This window comes from Phacochoerus africanus, chromosome 11, assembly GCF_016906955.1.
Source record: "Phacochoerus africanus isolate WHEZ1 chromosome 11, ROS_Pafr_v1, whole genome shotgun sequence".
Lineage (NCBI taxonomy): Eukaryota > Metazoa > Chordata > Mammalia > Artiodactyla > Suidae > Phacochoerus > Phacochoerus africanus.
In genome coordinates this window covers 116,545,384-116,562,033 of record NC_062554.1, presented here as the reverse complement: position 1 = coordinate 116,562,033, position 16,650 = coordinate 116,545,384, and the positions used below count along the sequence as shown (strand labels likewise).

The 16,650-nt window shown below is 47.5% G+C and overlaps 1 protein-coding gene and 1 long non-coding RNA gene across 5 annotated transcripts in view; one reads left to right on the top strand and one right to left on the bottom strand.

Moving 5' to 3' along the window:
- Positions 1-16,650, bottom strand: part of LOC125111990 (uncharacterized) — a 248,545-nt gene that overhangs the window by 203,894 nt on the left and 28,001 nt on the right. The window lies entirely within an intron of this gene.
- KIAA0040 (KIAA0040 ortholog) overlaps positions 3,782-16,650 on the top strand; it is a 34,457-nt gene continuing 21,588 nt past the window's right edge. For all 4 annotated transcript variants that reach the window (XR_007131001.1, XM_047754214.1, XM_047754211.1 and 1 more), the window contains exon 1: positions 3,782-4,227. The gene's annotated coding sequence lies outside the window, so the exon portion shown is untranslated. The remainder of the gene's footprint in view (positions 4,228-16,650) is intronic.

The window sequence follows — 16,650 nt, the reverse complement described above, 5'->3', positions numbered from 1 at the left end:
GCCAACTCGGGATCCAAGCTGTGTCTGCGACCTACACCACAACTCACAGCAATGCCACTGAGCAAGACCAGGGATCGAACCTGAGTCCTCATGGATACCAGTCACATTCATTTCCGCTGAACCATGACTGGAATTCCTGAAAAAGCAATCCACTTTTAAAGGGGCTGTGAGGAGGTGGGCAGCAGTGAGGGGTGGGCAGAGGGGGGGAGAGAAATACTTTCTTAGAATGGTTATAATTTATCTGGAAAACTCACTATATTTTGGATAACCTGCTAAAACTGAACGCACATGAGACTAAAAATAAAAGCATCTGCAGAAAATGTAAAAAACGAGGCTTTGCTACCTTTATGAGACAAAGGCCGAGGGGACTGTAGAATTAGGGAGGGGGGCTTGGTGATACCCACTGGCTCAGATCCAGGCCAGGACGCTTGTCCACAAAGACCCCATAGACACACAATATAAGGGCCTGTCCAGCCACCCTGAACTCCAGACCACATGAAGTCAATCTCAGCTTCCCGTAGTGCTCCTTTGGGGCCCTGCCAGCCACATCTCTGTCCAAACCCTTCCGGAATCCATTTATATCGTCAGCTTGTGCCACCTCTGGGAGATAAGCCATCCCATAAATTCATTACCTGCTGCGTAGTGTAGTTATTTCCGCTGACTTGTCCTGAACTTGCTTTCCTCGTGGCTCCGCAGTGCTGTTACATTTCAGGATCTGGTGAACAAGTCTGTGCTCATCTTATTCACACCATTTACAGGCTGTATCCTCCTAACAGCCTGCATATTGTCAATAGCCCCTCTGACCTCCAGTAGGCGCCTGAAGCATCCAGGCTGCGGTTGGAGTACTTTCCCCTGTCTTGAGCCCATGTGTGCTTGAGACCCTCGCCCAAGTGGCACAGGCAAGAATATACCAGAGTTTAAGATGAGAGTAAGATAAAGCTCTCAACTTAATACTTTCCATCCCTGAAGAATATGCCCATTTGGGGGCAGCACTTTCCTGGGTGCAAACACATTATATTTCACATGGCTTCTAGACTCAGAGGGAGTTTGTGAGCTGATGGGACAGTGGCTTCAGGCAGCACAAGGTAGACAGATGCTGGTCAATAGTGAGGGTCAACCCATCTGACACGGGGCATTTTCAAGAAAGAAAAGCAGGTGTGGGCTTCAGAGCAGGCTATTGATTCTATAATAAATACCTCCTTGATTTTCACAACACTCTGAGAGGGAGGCAACATGTTTTGTCCCCAACTACTGATGTGAAACCAGAGCTTAGCAGGTGCTAGAGTTAGCAGGGGGTAGTCGCTCAAATCTCCAGTCTCAGTTCACAAATCTGCTTATTTTGGCTTTTTTATTTTCCCAGGGGTGGGGGGGTCATGCCCATGACATGCGGAAGTTCCCAGGCCAGGGATCAAATCAGAGCCACAGCAGTGACAATGCCAGATCCTTAACCCACTGAGCCACCAGGGAACTCCTTTGGCAGTTTTGTTTTTTTTTTTTAACTGGATGTTAATGCTCAGTTTCACTCCACTTAGAGCCCGCTAACCTCTTGACCGCTCTCAAATATCTTTACTAAAAATAGGAAAAATAATGAGGACTAAGCACAATGTAACAGCCCTGTGGTTGCCCAGGGCCATCCATGAGGTCATCAGAGTTGGGATTGCACTGCCAAGAGAATAAAATAGTAGGTGGGTGCTCTAACCTGCTATTTCATAAGGGATGCGTCACCCATTTGGAGTGAGGACATCCTGGCCGGACGCCCACTCCTTTTCTTCTATCATAATTGCATCTTCCTTGGCAAAGCAGTGTGAGCAAATCTGCCATGCTGCCCACCGCTTTCTCTGCCACAGAAGCTATTGGCCTTCATCACTGAGACAGCACAGAGATACCATCTTCTGGACAGGTCTCCAATTTTCTTTCCACCATTGACAGCCATGTCCATAAAGCCCTAAACTCAAGTCAGTAGCTTTGGTTTCCCATGTTGTCTCTTAAAAGCACCTCTCATGAGCCAGAGCCAATCTGTAAGGTTGCTTTCAATTTCCAGGGAAGTATCTTCTGTAATCTTTCCTCAATGGGCCTCATTCCAGGCCTTGCTCCATGTGGCATTCCTTCACAGAAAGCGAGTTCTTCCCCTACTTGATGACAGAAAAGCAAAAGGAAGGATTGAGGGGCCCGAAACACTCAGACTCAAATCTGGGACTCACCATTTATGAGTGATGTGACTTGGAGGAAGTTCCTTACCTACTCAGAACCTCAGTTTTCTCAACTATAAAACAAGGATGGCACTACATGTCCTAACTGCTGTGAGAGGCTGAATGATACATTGTATGTGAAGCTCCTGGCAGAGAGTTGAGTGCCCTTAGCTGGGGAAGAAATCTCCATTCCCAAATCCTCAGGCCAGCATTCAAGGACTCACTCTGCCCCTGCCCTGACCTCACTCACCCCTTGCTCAGGGCTGTTACACTCTGGCTTTAAGTTCCAAGAATGTCAGAGGGACCAACTCTACATGGGTAGACAGTTGTCGGCTCAAAGTATGGTTACAGAGTGAGTATTTCCCAGCCTAGTTAGCCCATCTATCAAGGGAAAGCCCTCGTCTGGATATTTCTTATCAGTCTGTCCAGCCCAGTCTTCTAATTGCCACTGCCCTATCTGACCACCAGTTAGCTCACTTGCTTCTGGGACTTACTTCCTCCTCCTCATGTTCAAATCTAGACTGAGTTTCCTCCACTTGGGTTTCTGGAAAGTAGGTCTCATCTAATTTCCTTCCACTGGAGGAAAAAAAAAATTTTTTTATCTCCCTTTCCATAATCATCCTTGGCATTTCTGAGTGGAGGCCTGGATATTTTTTTGTTTGTTTGTTTTTGATCTTTCAGCTCAGAACCATTTGGTTTCTCCCATACTAACAGAAACAGATCTCTTGTTCCTCGGTGGAAACAGCTGGCTGCACTTGTCATTTTAGCGGCCACAAGCAGAGGCTAAAGGACACCAGCACTCAAGTGCAATAGGTACAGGGCAAAACACAGCTCAGCACCTGGCACCTGGGCACCTGACAAAACCAGTCAAGAGAGCAGCATCCCGGGTCCATGACATGGAAGGACCTCTGAGAAGGCCACCAGACACTCCAGGGCCAGGGTCTGTCATCATGCCCCTGTCCCTACATACATGGTACCATGGAGGCACTAAGCTAGCTCCCTGCCCTGGCTCATCAGAAGTTTTGCCTCTGGAATCCTCCATCCCACATTGGCCTGCACTTTCATTCCCTAGCTTTCCAGGTGCTGATCACCTGACCCACTAGAGCTGAATAAAAAAAAAAAAAATGGATGGAGGGCAACTGAGGGTAAGAGAGGGGTCACCTCTGAGAACGCTAAGGAGGCCTCTGGCATCTCAGCTTCTGGCAGCTCCTGCTGGAGCACACTCATTCGCCCTCAGTGAGCGAAGCAGACTTTTCTCAGGTGTTTCGGGAACCCCCCACGGAACATGCAGCGCTGACTAGGGGAGCCCATCACTTCCTTTGTTCAGATAAGACCCTGGAGCCTTCACCCAATCTGCCCCAAGGCCTCCGACACCCCCATCCCTTTCCAAGAAGCCTGCTCCTTTAGGAAGGGCTGGGCTGTTTTCACTTAAGCTGACTTTCCAGAGAATTAGAGAATTAGGTCCTGGGAACTTAGGTGCTTCGGTCAAAGCGACTGAGGACTGGCTCTGCAGGCAGGAGCGCGGCTGTGTCCTGCAGGAGGCGTGTTCAGACCGACGGGGCACCGACGCGTAAGGGCAGGGGCGGGGAGGGGGTAACTGGCGGGAAGACCAGGGGAAGGGAGGGCGCGTCTGGGCGGTGTGCGTGCGCCCAATTCCAAGGGCACCCGTTCTCTGCGGGCCCCGGGGTGGAAAGTTTGGGCAGAGCTCAGGGAGCAGGAGAGGGGAGCGATTCAGGAAGTCGAACCTCTGACATCAGGGGCAGGACGGAGTTGGAGTGAAACCTCAAAAATGCGAGGCGTCGGCCAGCGGGAGGGCAGGGAACTCAGAGAGCTCCTGTCTCGCAGCCGGCGGCAGGTACTCCCGGCGCGGGGCGGCCCCCGCTAACCCTCCACGCGGGCCTGGTCAGCTCGGGCCCCGCTGGGGCTTCCGACGAGACGCCGGCACGGGACCCCGCCCCTGCGCCCGATCACTGTCGCAGGGGCAGCACAGCACCCGGCGGCGACCGCGCCTACAGGAAGCCCTCCGGTGGACTCAGAGGTGAGTCTCAAGACTTTTTGTGGCTGTTGCTGCTGCTGCTGCTGTTGTTGTTGTTGTTGTTGTTGTTGTGTGTGTGTGTGTGTGTTTATACTGTTGAAGTGGCCCTCAGTTTGCAAGCGGACTTCCCACTCACTCCCCTTTAGAAGGATGAGACCAGCCCCAGGAATAAGTGAAACTTAAGGACGGTTTCCAAATAGCCTCTTGTCCCTTCACAACTCCACTCCCACTGTTATCTCTGCTTTGCGTGGATTCTCAGCGGCCTTACATCTGCTTCAGGGCTGAGTCCACATGGGTTCCTAGGCGGGTTTGGGGTGGAGTACTCTGACTCCAATTAACAACAGCTGCCTGTAGGGACGGCTTGAACGGGGCAGAGGGACATTCTCGAAAAAGTCAAGACCTGAGACCCTCCAAAAAGCATCCTGGACTTGGAGGTTTCTAAATTATTCTAGGTGAAGCCAAATTTTCAAGAGGACTTAGAAACTGGCCACAATGAAAATCTGGCCTGGAGCCAGGGGTGGGATGGGAACCTATGGGCTATTCCCTGAACCTTTGGGGGATTTGCCATGCCACAGATTGCTTCCTAAACTCCTTGCCCACTCCCAGCCCCCACCCCACCCAGGAAGGTAGAATGGAGAACACAATGAAACCTGTTTCCCTGGTATTTTGAAGAGCCCCACAGGAATACACTATGTAATAGTAGAGTTAAATTAACTATAGACATTAGCTAGTGGGAAAGCCAGTCCTGCCTAATCGAAAGGGAAACTGAAGCAGACAAGCACTGCCCTGATTTCACAGAGACCGCTGGGTGCCGGGTGCTAGCTACCTTGAAGGACTACTCCTCAGATGCTGCTGAATGAGGATGGGCCTTGCACTTAAGTATCTGAGAATCACTTTCCATCGAAGCTGCTGCATTTCATTCACTCAGCAGAAGTTCATAAGAACCTGAAGCTAATTTTAAAGAACCCGCATTCTGGAGTTCCCGTCGTGGCACAGTGGTTAATGAATCCGACTAGGAACCATGAGGTTGCGGGTTCGGTCCCTGCCCTTGCTCAGTGGGTTAGCGATCCGGCGTTGCCGTGAGCTGTGGTGTAGGTTGCAGACGCGGCTCGGATCCCGCGTTGCTGTGGCTCTGGCGTAGGCCGGTGGCTACAGCTCCGATTCAACCCCTGGCCTGGGAACCTCCATATGCCGCGGGAGCAGCCCAAGAAATAGCAACAACAACAAAACACCAAAAAAATAATAATAATAATAAATAATTAAAAAATAAAAAAAATAAAGAACCCGCATTCTGAGGTCCTGTGGGATAATGGGATAGCCCTGAGTTATATGGAGCAGGAACTGAAGATAGCATTGGTGCTAGGTTGTTCCTAACCTTTATACAAATGGTTTGCAAGTTCCACCAAAAAAATTCAGCAAGGATCTTACCATCAACCTCCTAGTCTGATGTGCCAATCTTTTGCTCAGAGCTGGGCTGGGGAGGCAGCTGTACTGAAATACCTGATCGAGTCCTTCATTTCCTATGAAATTTTGGCTCCCCATTCCCACCCCAGAAACAATTTTAGGAAAGAAATAAAATGCAAAAATATGTGTTTCTCCAGCCTCCAAACCCTGTTACTATTTAGCCTGTGGATTAAAGGAAGACTTCTGCCCTTTCTCCTGAAGGCTAAGCCCAAGAGAAAAATGTGCATTCAATAAGCTGAGCTACTGATTTCATCAACGAGGGATGTACATCCATTCCTTCTATTCATTCAATAGTTACTGTACCCACTGCGTGCCAGGCAGTGCACCAGGACCTTGGAGTCCAAAGATAATGACGCAGTTTCTGCATGAGGACCTGAAATTTGCTAAATGAGACAGATGGTAAAACATAGTTCAGAATAATACACATCATCGGAGCAGAAGCTACAGGACACCGAAACAATCCAGAGGGGGAAGTGAATAACTCCCCCAGGAATTATTTGCAAAAGTGATGGATGAGCACATGTTGAAAATGATTAGGTGTTCCCAGGAAAGCGGTATTTCAGATAAAGGAAAGAGCATCTGCAAAATCAATAGCAGGTTGCAGGGACTACAAGTAAGAGAATGGTGAGCTCTCTCCTGTAGCAGCAGGAAGTCATTTTTGGTTTAATAAGGAGGGAAAGAGTATAGTCAGATTTGTGTTTGGCGAGAGAACTAATGGTCAGATGGAGGTGGGCTTGGAAAGATGAGGAACAGAAATCAGGACCTCCACCAAGATAACAGCAGAGGGAACTGAGGAAAGGGCGTGGACTTTAGTGGTGTTTAGGAAGCAGAAGCAAAGGTTCCTGGTAACCAAGTGAATGTGTCTAGGGAGGAATGAGTGGAACAGAGGATTAGAAGGTGTTGAGCTGGGGAGGGGGCACACTGCAATGCCCATAATGGAGATCACATGAACTAGGGGAGGGCTTTGGAAGAAGACAATTTACACTTTCGACACACTTAAGTTGGATGTAGCCAGGAGGTGTCTAAGTAGAAATATATGGGAGGCAGTGGGTAAACAGGTCTGGAGCCCAAGGAGAGGTGGTGGCTGCTCCAATTTAACTATCTCAGATGTTGTACAGAAAAGTGTTATTGATGGAAGCTAAAGAGGCCTATTACACTCTCAGTGAGACTGCTTGACCGTGAAGAGTCTTGGATGTGTCAGTAATGGCCTACAGATATTATTTCAGATCATGCAATGACTTCCAGATGTCTCTCTAGACTCCCAAGTCTTTCCCCGAATGCTTTGCGGAGTGAGACCTAACATGTTGCTAGAACCCTGGCTAATGGTGCACAGGTGATAGAGATGCATTTAACCAACACGTAAACCCCCAGGAATCATTTCCCCGCATGAGAAGTGAATACTTTAGTTCAACTGTAAGATCTGCAGAGACCTCTCCAGAACTCCTACCTCAAGTCTAGTCATTGCACCTGTGTGGGAGAGTCCTCCCTTCATTAAAACAAGGACAACTTTTTCAGACTAATCCTAAGCCTCTACAGAGTGGTTCTTTAGGTCTGGTTGCCAATACCAATGCTCAGCTCAGGAGCTTATGTGATCTGGTGTGAAAGAAAAAAAACCGTGAACTTGGAACTAGACAGATATGAGTTCAGTTCTTGCCTTGACCATTTATTAGCTGCCCTTGAACAAGTCTGAATCTCTCTTGGCTTCATTGCCCTCATATTTAAAATGGGGAAGATTGTATCTCACCAGGGCAATGGTTAGAATCAGAATCAAATTGAAGAAGAAAGTACATTTAATCTGCTACATAAATTGTAAGCTTCTATAAAAATGTAAGGGGTTTTATTATTATTACTAATCTTTGCTCTCAAAGCTACCAAATCAGGTGGATTATATAGGTGGAGGATCTGGGCAGCATCTTAGGCCCAGACCTGGAGCTTTTTAACTGCAGGAAATATTTTAAGGCAGTAATTATAAAAGTCTCCTTCCATCAGAGCAATGACATGCATGCATCATTCTGGCTGCTTCTCTTTTTACTCCTTACCTGATGAGTCAAAGACAAAAAAAAAAAAAAAAAAATGCTCTCCTAAAGTATACACAGGTTGCACACTGCACAAGGCTCCTGGGAGCTCCTGGAGTGGAAAGCAGCCAGCATTCCACTTACTAGGCCATGGACCCACCCCATTTGCAGCCGAGTCCACCCAGAGGGGACACTTTTTTTCTCATCCTCACCAATGCGCTAGTTGAACCAGCAGTGGCCTTGAATCTGAGCATCTTTTGATGGCCTAGATATCTCTGTGGTGTTTCTCTCTCCCAATCAGAGAAGCCCAACATATTCCAAGCCGGTAAAGCTCGAATTTGATGCCAACGTCAAAACTTTCAAGTAAACAGACTTCTGATAGGGGCTGGTTATTGACCAAGAAAAGGAAGTAACCACAGACTCAGAGACTTCAAACAGAAAAACACTTCAGAGATGAGCCAGCCCCTCCCCCTCAGTTCACAGATGAGCAAACTGAGGTTCAGGGAGGGAAGTGTGTGCCCAGGGTCAACAGCTGGTTAAGGGAGGGACCAGAATCCAAGGTCAGGAGTAGTGAACCCTCTCTAGGGTTTCTGTCACCTAGTCCTTCCGTGCCTCACCCAGAGGGACACACGCACGCCCTCAAATGCTGGCAGAGGGAAAAAGTGAAAAGATTGTACTTGAAGGCTCAATCTTCCCCAAGAGGCCTCCGGGGATAACCAGGAGCCAATCTTAAGGAGATGTGGGCAGACCGCCTTTAAAGCAGTCTCCATGCCCCACCCATCTCTCTGTTTCCTCTACATCCACCCTTATTCTTCTTGTCTCAAGAATTCCCAAAGAGCCCTCAATAAGGGACACAGCGTTGGGTGCCTGAATGAACTAAAACCTGTTCAGTGTTTCATGAAACTTGTCCAGACCAGTGGGAGGGTCAGCATTACACATCAAATATGATCTATAACTTACCATTCGACGATTCTAAGTGAATTCTAAGTGAATCATAGGAGCTCATGAGACTCATCGCAGGCACAGTAAGAGAGAAAACAGTGGCAGACAAACTTTTTCCTTTTTCCAAGCAGCAAAGGAAAATCTACAGCGAATGCTTGGACAGGCAACCCCCAGGGCCACAGACCGGCTCAGGTTGCTGACTTTTCCCCCACATCAGCCTGAGCCGTTGGAACAGGTCACCACCTGCAGACGTGAGTAGACCTTTAGTGGAGACTGGGCAAGGGGAGCTGAGTCCCAAAAAGAACTTCACACAAGCACAAGATTCCTTTCTTAGGGCAACTCCCAAGGGGCTATGGCAGTGTCCAAACTGAATCCTGGCCCTGGGAAGAGACTCACTCCCACGCTCATAAGCAAACTGCTCCATGGAATTTGTTGCTAAGAAATGAAAGAAAACCTAATCATTGCTGTGTTTCTTGGTCAAAATTGAAGACTGTGTTTGTGAGCCATTGCCAACTTGCCCTTGCTCTTCACTGTCTATAACTCCTTCCTCTTAGGATGTTTTTCAGTTGAGTTTTATTCTCCTCAAATACACCCTTAATTTCAAGCCAGAGAGGCTTAAGGAAAGCCCATCAGCAATTTCTTTTAGTTTTCCAGGCAAGTCGTAAAAGAAAATTGGCAGAAGAGAGGGGGAAAAAAATATACGAGTAGTAAGGATCGTTATGTTATAGGCCTTTAGTCTTCAAATTGTCCTGGGAAGGAAAAGTTGGGGGCAGACAGGTTTAGAGATGGGTGTGGAGGCTGGGACTGGGGACGGACAAAGAAGCAGGGCAAAATGGCAAGTTACTTAGCGTTAGGGTTATGGGAATAGAATGGGTATGTGGTGAACATGCTGGGTCTTTACCTAAATGAGATGTCCCTGTGGCCGCCTTAAATAAAAGAAGAGAAAAGCTACATGCAAGTCCAGAGTCGGTTTGTCCCACCCGACGCAAGTAAGATCCTGAGTCTGTGTCCTTCTGCTGGATGTTTCTAATCTTAGGATCCTATGCAGCACCATCAATGGGACAAAATGCCAGCTTTCAAGAGCCCCTCTGCCATGGTCCAGAGGCTCCAGAGAGCCACTCAGGCACACTGGCCCAAAGTCACCCAGGACCTAACGCTGGAGTCCAAGTGACCTTTCACTGATCAGGGACTGGGAGTAAACAAATGTCCATCCAGTTTTTCCTAGCTCCCACGGATCTGCAGTATGCATACTAGGCTCTCCAGAGCTATTTGTTGAAAAGCAGTGCTAAGAATTTGAGGCACACACACACAAAAAAAAAACAACAGCCATTGCTCCCTCCCTCCCACCCACCAGGTTGCTTTATGAGTATATCATGGTTGCTTCCTCAACCATCTGCTGGGGAGAAGAGGCAAGGCGGGGAGAGAACACACCGCTCTCAGGGCCAGCCCTGCAGATGTACCCCACTTGTCAAGCTCCTTTCCTAGAAGTGATTGATGGCTCCTCCCCTCGCCTCCCTCACTCCCCCTTCCACTCCTGACCTGAAACTTTCCTCCTGCCCCAGGCCCACAATCTGCCGAGTGGCAGTTGCCGACGCAGCACAGCCATGACCTAGATTAAAACCTCCAGACTCATTACGTGGGTGACCCACCTCATCCCACAGTGAAACCTCCCCAGCTAGAGGAGAACCACGCTGGCACAGCAGGCCACCCAGATATGACCTGCTGGCTCAGAGCTCTCCTGGTTTCCAGATTAGAAACTCAGACCCTGCCTTGCAGAATATTTGCCCCAAAGCCTTCTCTGATTCAGGAAAGAAGTGACGATGCGTCAGGTGCCTTAGGATACTCGTTGATTTCCAGCTACTGTGCTCTCTGTGGTTTTGCATGAAGATATTATCAAGCCGATGTTGGTTGTGTTTTCAATAGATGGATGGCACAGGTTTCCACAGCTGGACGTGGAAAGAATATCTCATTTCCAGACAGAGACACTGCATTGCCCCCACCTTGTCTGGGACAAAAGGATGGGACACAGTCACAGAGCATGTGACACATGGGGAAGAAGGTCTGATGCTCCTGACTGATATTTTCCAGGAATAAGTTTTCAGAGGTTTAAAAAAATATTGTCCCTTCAATAAGGAATACTTAAGCCACGGAGGTGTGTGGTCATTCAAACATTTGGTATTGGGGTGAATGAATAAATACACACTAAAAAAATAATCAATGGTGTTATATTTCTTGAGCTATTAAAAGAACTATACCATTCTTGGAGTTCCCTTTGCAGCTCAGCGGTTGAAGAACCGACTAGGATATACAAGGTTGCAGGTTCAATCCCTAGCCTCGCTCAGTGGGTTAGGATCCAGCATTGCCATCAGCTGTGGTGTAGGTCACAGACATGGCTTGGATCCTGTGCTGCTGTGACTACGGTGTAGGCTGGCGGCTGCAGCTCCAATTCGACCCCTAGCCTGGGAACCTCGATAAGCCTTGGGTGTGGCTCTAAAAAAAGCAAAAAATAATAAATAAATAAAATAAAAGAACTATACCATTCTTTTCTATCAGCTTTCAAGAAATTTTACATTATTTCCTCCCATTTTTATTGAAGTGAAATTCACATGACATAAAATTAACCATTTTAATGTGAACAATGCAGTGGCATTTAGTACATTCACGAGGTTGTAGAACCACCACCTCTATCTAGTTCAAAAATTGTTTCATCATAGAAAAATAATCCCTGCTACCCATTCAGCAGTTTCCTAGTCTTGCTTCCCTTTCCCAGCGCCTGGCAACTACCAATCTGCCTTCTACCTCTATGGATTTATCTATTCTGACATTTCATATAAATGGAGTCATACAGTGTCCTTTTGTGTCTGGCTTCTTTCATTTATCATAATGCTTTCAAGGTGCATTCATGTTTTAGCATTTATTGGTGCTTTGTGCTTTATTCATGGCTGTATAATATTCCATTGTGTGCATATATAGCATGATTTGTTTTCCCTATCTATGTGTTGATAGGCACTGGGTTGTTTCCATCTTTTGGCTAGTGCTGCTCTGAACATGCAGGTACGAGGATTTGCTCGAGTAGCTATTTTCAGTTGTTTTGGGTAGATACCCAGGAGTGGAATCGCTGGATCATGGGGTAACTCTGTTTAACATTTTTTGGACCCACCAAATTGTTGTCTTCCACACCATAATCAACATCCTTATAAACTCACTTTCATGTCTTGAGGATAAAAGGCATATTAACTGCCATGCTTTCCCACGCCTGGTCCCTTATTTGTTGCCTCTGGTCTTATACTTTAAGGTAAGATGTTAAACCCTGCCTCTTCTTATCCTAGAGATGCAAAGTGATTTGGATGCTTGACAGAGAAAACATTTGGGTAAACTATAAATCCTTCTTGGTGTAGCTGAGTAGTAAGGAACAGATAACACCGGCAACACTTACGGAGGACTATATGTGTGCTGGGCATTGGACTAAAGGTATCACCTACTTCCTCCCACTTAACCCTCATGCCAGTTCAACTGTGAGCCCTCTATTACAGATGAGGAAAACTGAGGTCTGAGCAAGAGCTAAGTGCCCCTCCCCCGGGCTCCCATCATCTATAAGCCTCTCCTACAAAGAAATTCTGCAACTGCCACCAGCAATGAATCAGAAGCTGTTCTGTGCCTCGGGAGCTCATGGTCTACTTTGGCAGATGGATAAAGAGGCAATTATAATAAAGTACAATCAATGCCAGGACAGGTGTCACAACAGGGAGGATGTGTACTTAGCTCAGCTCTAGGTGACAGACTTACAAGAGGAGACAAAATCTAAGGCCGGTGTGTCATTTCATTTATAAATAAATGGGCCTTTGTGCCCCTTGACACAGTTGAGCCCTTCCCTACCCTCCCTTTGGCACCACCACCTCGTCATTCTGTTCCCATGCAGTGTTTAGAACATAGTAGCTGCTCACTAAACACAGGTTACTAAACACACATGCTCCTCAGATGGAGTTCCAGCCCCCATCACACTGTCTTGGGACTCTAGTGCCTAGGACTCAAATCATAGGCTTTCTTAAAACAGCTGCGGCCCAAGAATGAGGGGAAGGAACTGAAAAAGGCCTGGAATGGCTTCTGCGGTCCTCTCTGTGGTCTTCTGAAGGAGCTCATATACCTGAAAGGGCTCATGTACCTGAGAAGAGGGGGAAGGGGGTGGAAAGAGGGGTGTGACTGTGAAGATACCTTCCCCCGCCCAGGTGAGGAGTCTGTTGAGGTGCCTGGGATCCTGAAGCAGAAGTGGAATGAACTGGTAAGCCACTTTCCCAAACTCTCTAAGGCCAGAACACTCCTCGACAGCTCTGCCTGAGATAACCAAAGGCATCTCTCCATCCTGCACACAGGAGTCATCCATCACCACTGTCCCTTCTGCAAGGTTGAATTCCCCACCATTGGATCACAGCAGCGGTCACAAGCTCACCCATGGGGCCTGACAGATAAAGCTAACATGGATGGAGCACTTACTCTGTGTCAGGCGCAGCCTGAACCACATGGTAGAGATGATTTAACTCATCTGATTCCCGAACGAGTCAATGACACAGAGTACATTCTTCATTTTCTTTTATAGTTGAGGAAACTGAGGCACAGGGCGTAAAGGAACTTCCCCAGATCAGACTGAGAGCGAATGGGGGATGGGCAGCCTCTGACCAAAGCTATTCCACCCCGAAAGAGTATCACAAGCAGTGTGGGAATGTGGGGAGGACATGCTATGCAGGCCAGAAGCTGTGGCTCAAACAACCTCTCCTCACTGGTCACGTCTACCTCGTGGGTTTCCAGTTTGCAACCCGTGATCTAGGTTTGCCTTCTTGCACAAAAATTTCCCTTGGTTTCCACCAACCCCGGGCTAAATGTTAACGTATTGCTGCATGACTAGGCTAAGTGTGTGTATGTGTGTGTCTGTGTGAGAGAGAGAGATCCCTTTGAACTTGTGCCAGCTGGAACCAGCTTTGGTTACCCTTGTGGCCCCAGATTCGAATTCAGAATTAATACTGAATTTAAGAATATACAAAGGAATAAAGTACGTTTGGAGTTGGGAGGGAAGGAGGCAGAAAACTCACTATTCACTCAAATTTTCTTACACAATAATCTGCTTTCATGGGTAAACATGAAAAACATCCCCTGCAGGTCCCTGGCCTAGAATGGCTTCTGTGGTCCTCTCTAGGCACATCATCAGTCACCGCCACCCCCGCCACCCCTGCCCTGTCCTTGGACATTCAAGTCATAATAAGTAAGGAGGTGGCGAGGGGGAGAAAATTTCCCAGTAGTGGCCCTCCTCCTCAGGCCACAACCTTGAGAAACCCTCACCATGGGCCAGGCTGTTCCCCAGAATGCTATGGATTAGAGCAGCTGGGGAGAGGGCCAGGCTGGAGTGAGCTGTTTGTTGCCATGGAAACAATGGGAGATTCCAAGTCCCCAGATCTGGGCCCTGTGCCTGGGCCACCTTGATTGGATTCTTCCTCTGAGCCAGCTGTGCTTTCTTGAGCAGCCTGGAATCCCTTCATTCTCATCCTCACTGCATTTAATCATCCCATCCTCCGTGCAGGTGCCAGCTCAAATCACACCCTCCTGGAAACCTTGCCTAAGTTCCTCATTGGAATTAACAGCTTCCTCTGGGCTGTTCCCATAACCATTTATTTGCATTTCCCCTGGGACACCTAACTAGTCATGCTTTATAGCTCCCCTGTGCTCATCCATTTCCCAAACAAAAAAAATAAATTCTTTGACTTCACACTCTATGTCTTTAGTTCAATTTGGAATCCCTTACACAGGTGGTTGGCAGGTTTCTGTATCTTGTTAGGCAGCATAATTTGGGAGAGCCCTAGAAAAGAGAAAAATTCCTTTTCTCTTTTAATGCACATAGTAAGTTCTCAACAAATGTGCATTAAATTGAATTGTCTCCTGCTGTGCTGCAGAGAGAGGAGGAGATGGCGGTTCCTGGCCTCCCTGGCCTCAACTGTGTCAACAACCCAGGCTTGGGGAAGGATTAAAAAAGCCCCAGCAGAGGGAGTTCCTCCCTCTGGGAGAAAAAAAAAAAAAAAAACAACCAAAAAAAAAAAAAACAAAGAGAGCTTTTTGCAGTAATAACAGTGAGGTAGTGAGACGCTGAGTGCTACACACACTTTCTCTACTCAATCAGCTTGGCAACTGGAAATTACCAACTGGAATATCAATTCACGACACCAAAATGTGTCAGGAACACAGCCAGTCGGGGCCTTCCAAAACACAGTGATAGCCTCACTTTGGAATGATGTAATCAAAATATTTAATATGGCACCTTGTGAAACAAAGGCCCATGCCCATCTGAGGCCAAGGATCTCTGGAGGTCAGGTCTCACTGCTGTCATCTGTCTCTTGGCACTGAAAGCCTCACTGGAGAGTCAAAAGTAGCCAGTCACCAAAAGAGGCCTGCAGAGTGTGCCTACCATCTGGAATGCTCCAGAATACCTGACATCTGAGCCTAGTCTGAGCCCGGGCTGAAAGAGTTCTCCAAACCCAGAATACTGAAATTCTGAAATGGGTGGATTCCCCCTTCCCCCGCCCCAAGATCTTCTATCTGGCCACATGCTGCATGTGAACCCTAAAACCAACATGGCAGAGTGGAACGAGTCCCAGATATTAAGGGGCATAAAAATCGCCATGTCTTCCATGATTGGCTGTAAGGCCTTGGGTAACTCATTTAATTTCAGTGAACCTCAGTTTCCTCATCTATAAAAATGCTCATTAATGCAGCCAACATGTTCAAGCACAAAACAAGTCCCAGATGTTGGGGATACCCTGATGGGAAGAGATTCTGTCTAGAAATGAAGAAAGATGATTAAACAGTGACCCTCAAGTGGGTTGTGGGGCTGTGGTAATAGTATAGGAACAGTGATGGGCACAGGACAGCGTAATGAGGTCACAGCAGGCTTTCCGAGGGAGATAACATTTTAGTTGATGCTAAATGAATGGAGGGCAGGAGACTGAGGGGTACTGGTTGGGGTGGGATGGGGGAGAGCTGGGGTTTCAGATAGAGAAGCTGGTGTGAGGCTCCAAACCAGGAGGGACCACAAATCCCGGGGAGTCCGAGAACTGGAAGGCTTTGTAAGCTGGAAAAGTGATGGGCGACCATTGTCTGCTCCTCTGCTGCTGCTTTTTAAGAAATGCAGTAAGGAGAGTATCATTCTGGGAAACTGGAAACTAGAACCCTGTCTGCCCTTGGCCACTGATCAGCTTTGCAATTTTAAACAAATTTTGAACATGCATTTCTATTCTTTAGTTTAGTCATCTGTGAAATAGGGCAAGAGGTCCCTCCCTTCTTCACATTAGAGTGGACTGAACGAAGAAATGTTTGCAGAAGCTGTTAAAAAATTGAAATGAGTTATAAGTGCAGGGTCTTTGCTAGGACTTTCCCCAATCATAAATAAATGCAAGCCCATTCAGACATCAGTTTGAAGACTGGAGAAGTGATGGCTTCAGGGTTTTTAATCCCCTGCCCTGCTTCCCAAGGGATCGGGAGATAAATAGCAGTTTCTTTTTGATTGGTTTGGTGATATTTCATTTCAGCTCATAATCAGATTTTGTCTAAGGGAGAAAGTATGCTATTAATAAAAGAGGGGTTTTTTTAATTGTAATATTTGTGCTTACTGAGCCTGGCTGGTTAGGGCAGACTGCCCATGAGCCCGGGTGGAGCTTAATCCTGCATAATAAGGCACTCTGGCCAAGGCATACTTGGAATTAGGAGAGGGATCAGGTAAGAGACTCGAGCCTCTGAAACACTGACGCTGCTATGTCTGCTCTGCTTCATGGCTTCTCCTATATCCGTTAGACCAAACCTATGTTCAGACGTCCAAGTCCCCTGTAATCTCACCACCCTTGCCTGCACCACCTCATTTCCACCTCTCCCTCGGAAGGTTTCTTCATTGCCTTCCCCGTCCCACACTCTGCATATGCTGGGGCTCTGTACTTTTGCTCTTGCTTTCCCATCCTACCCAGCTCACCCT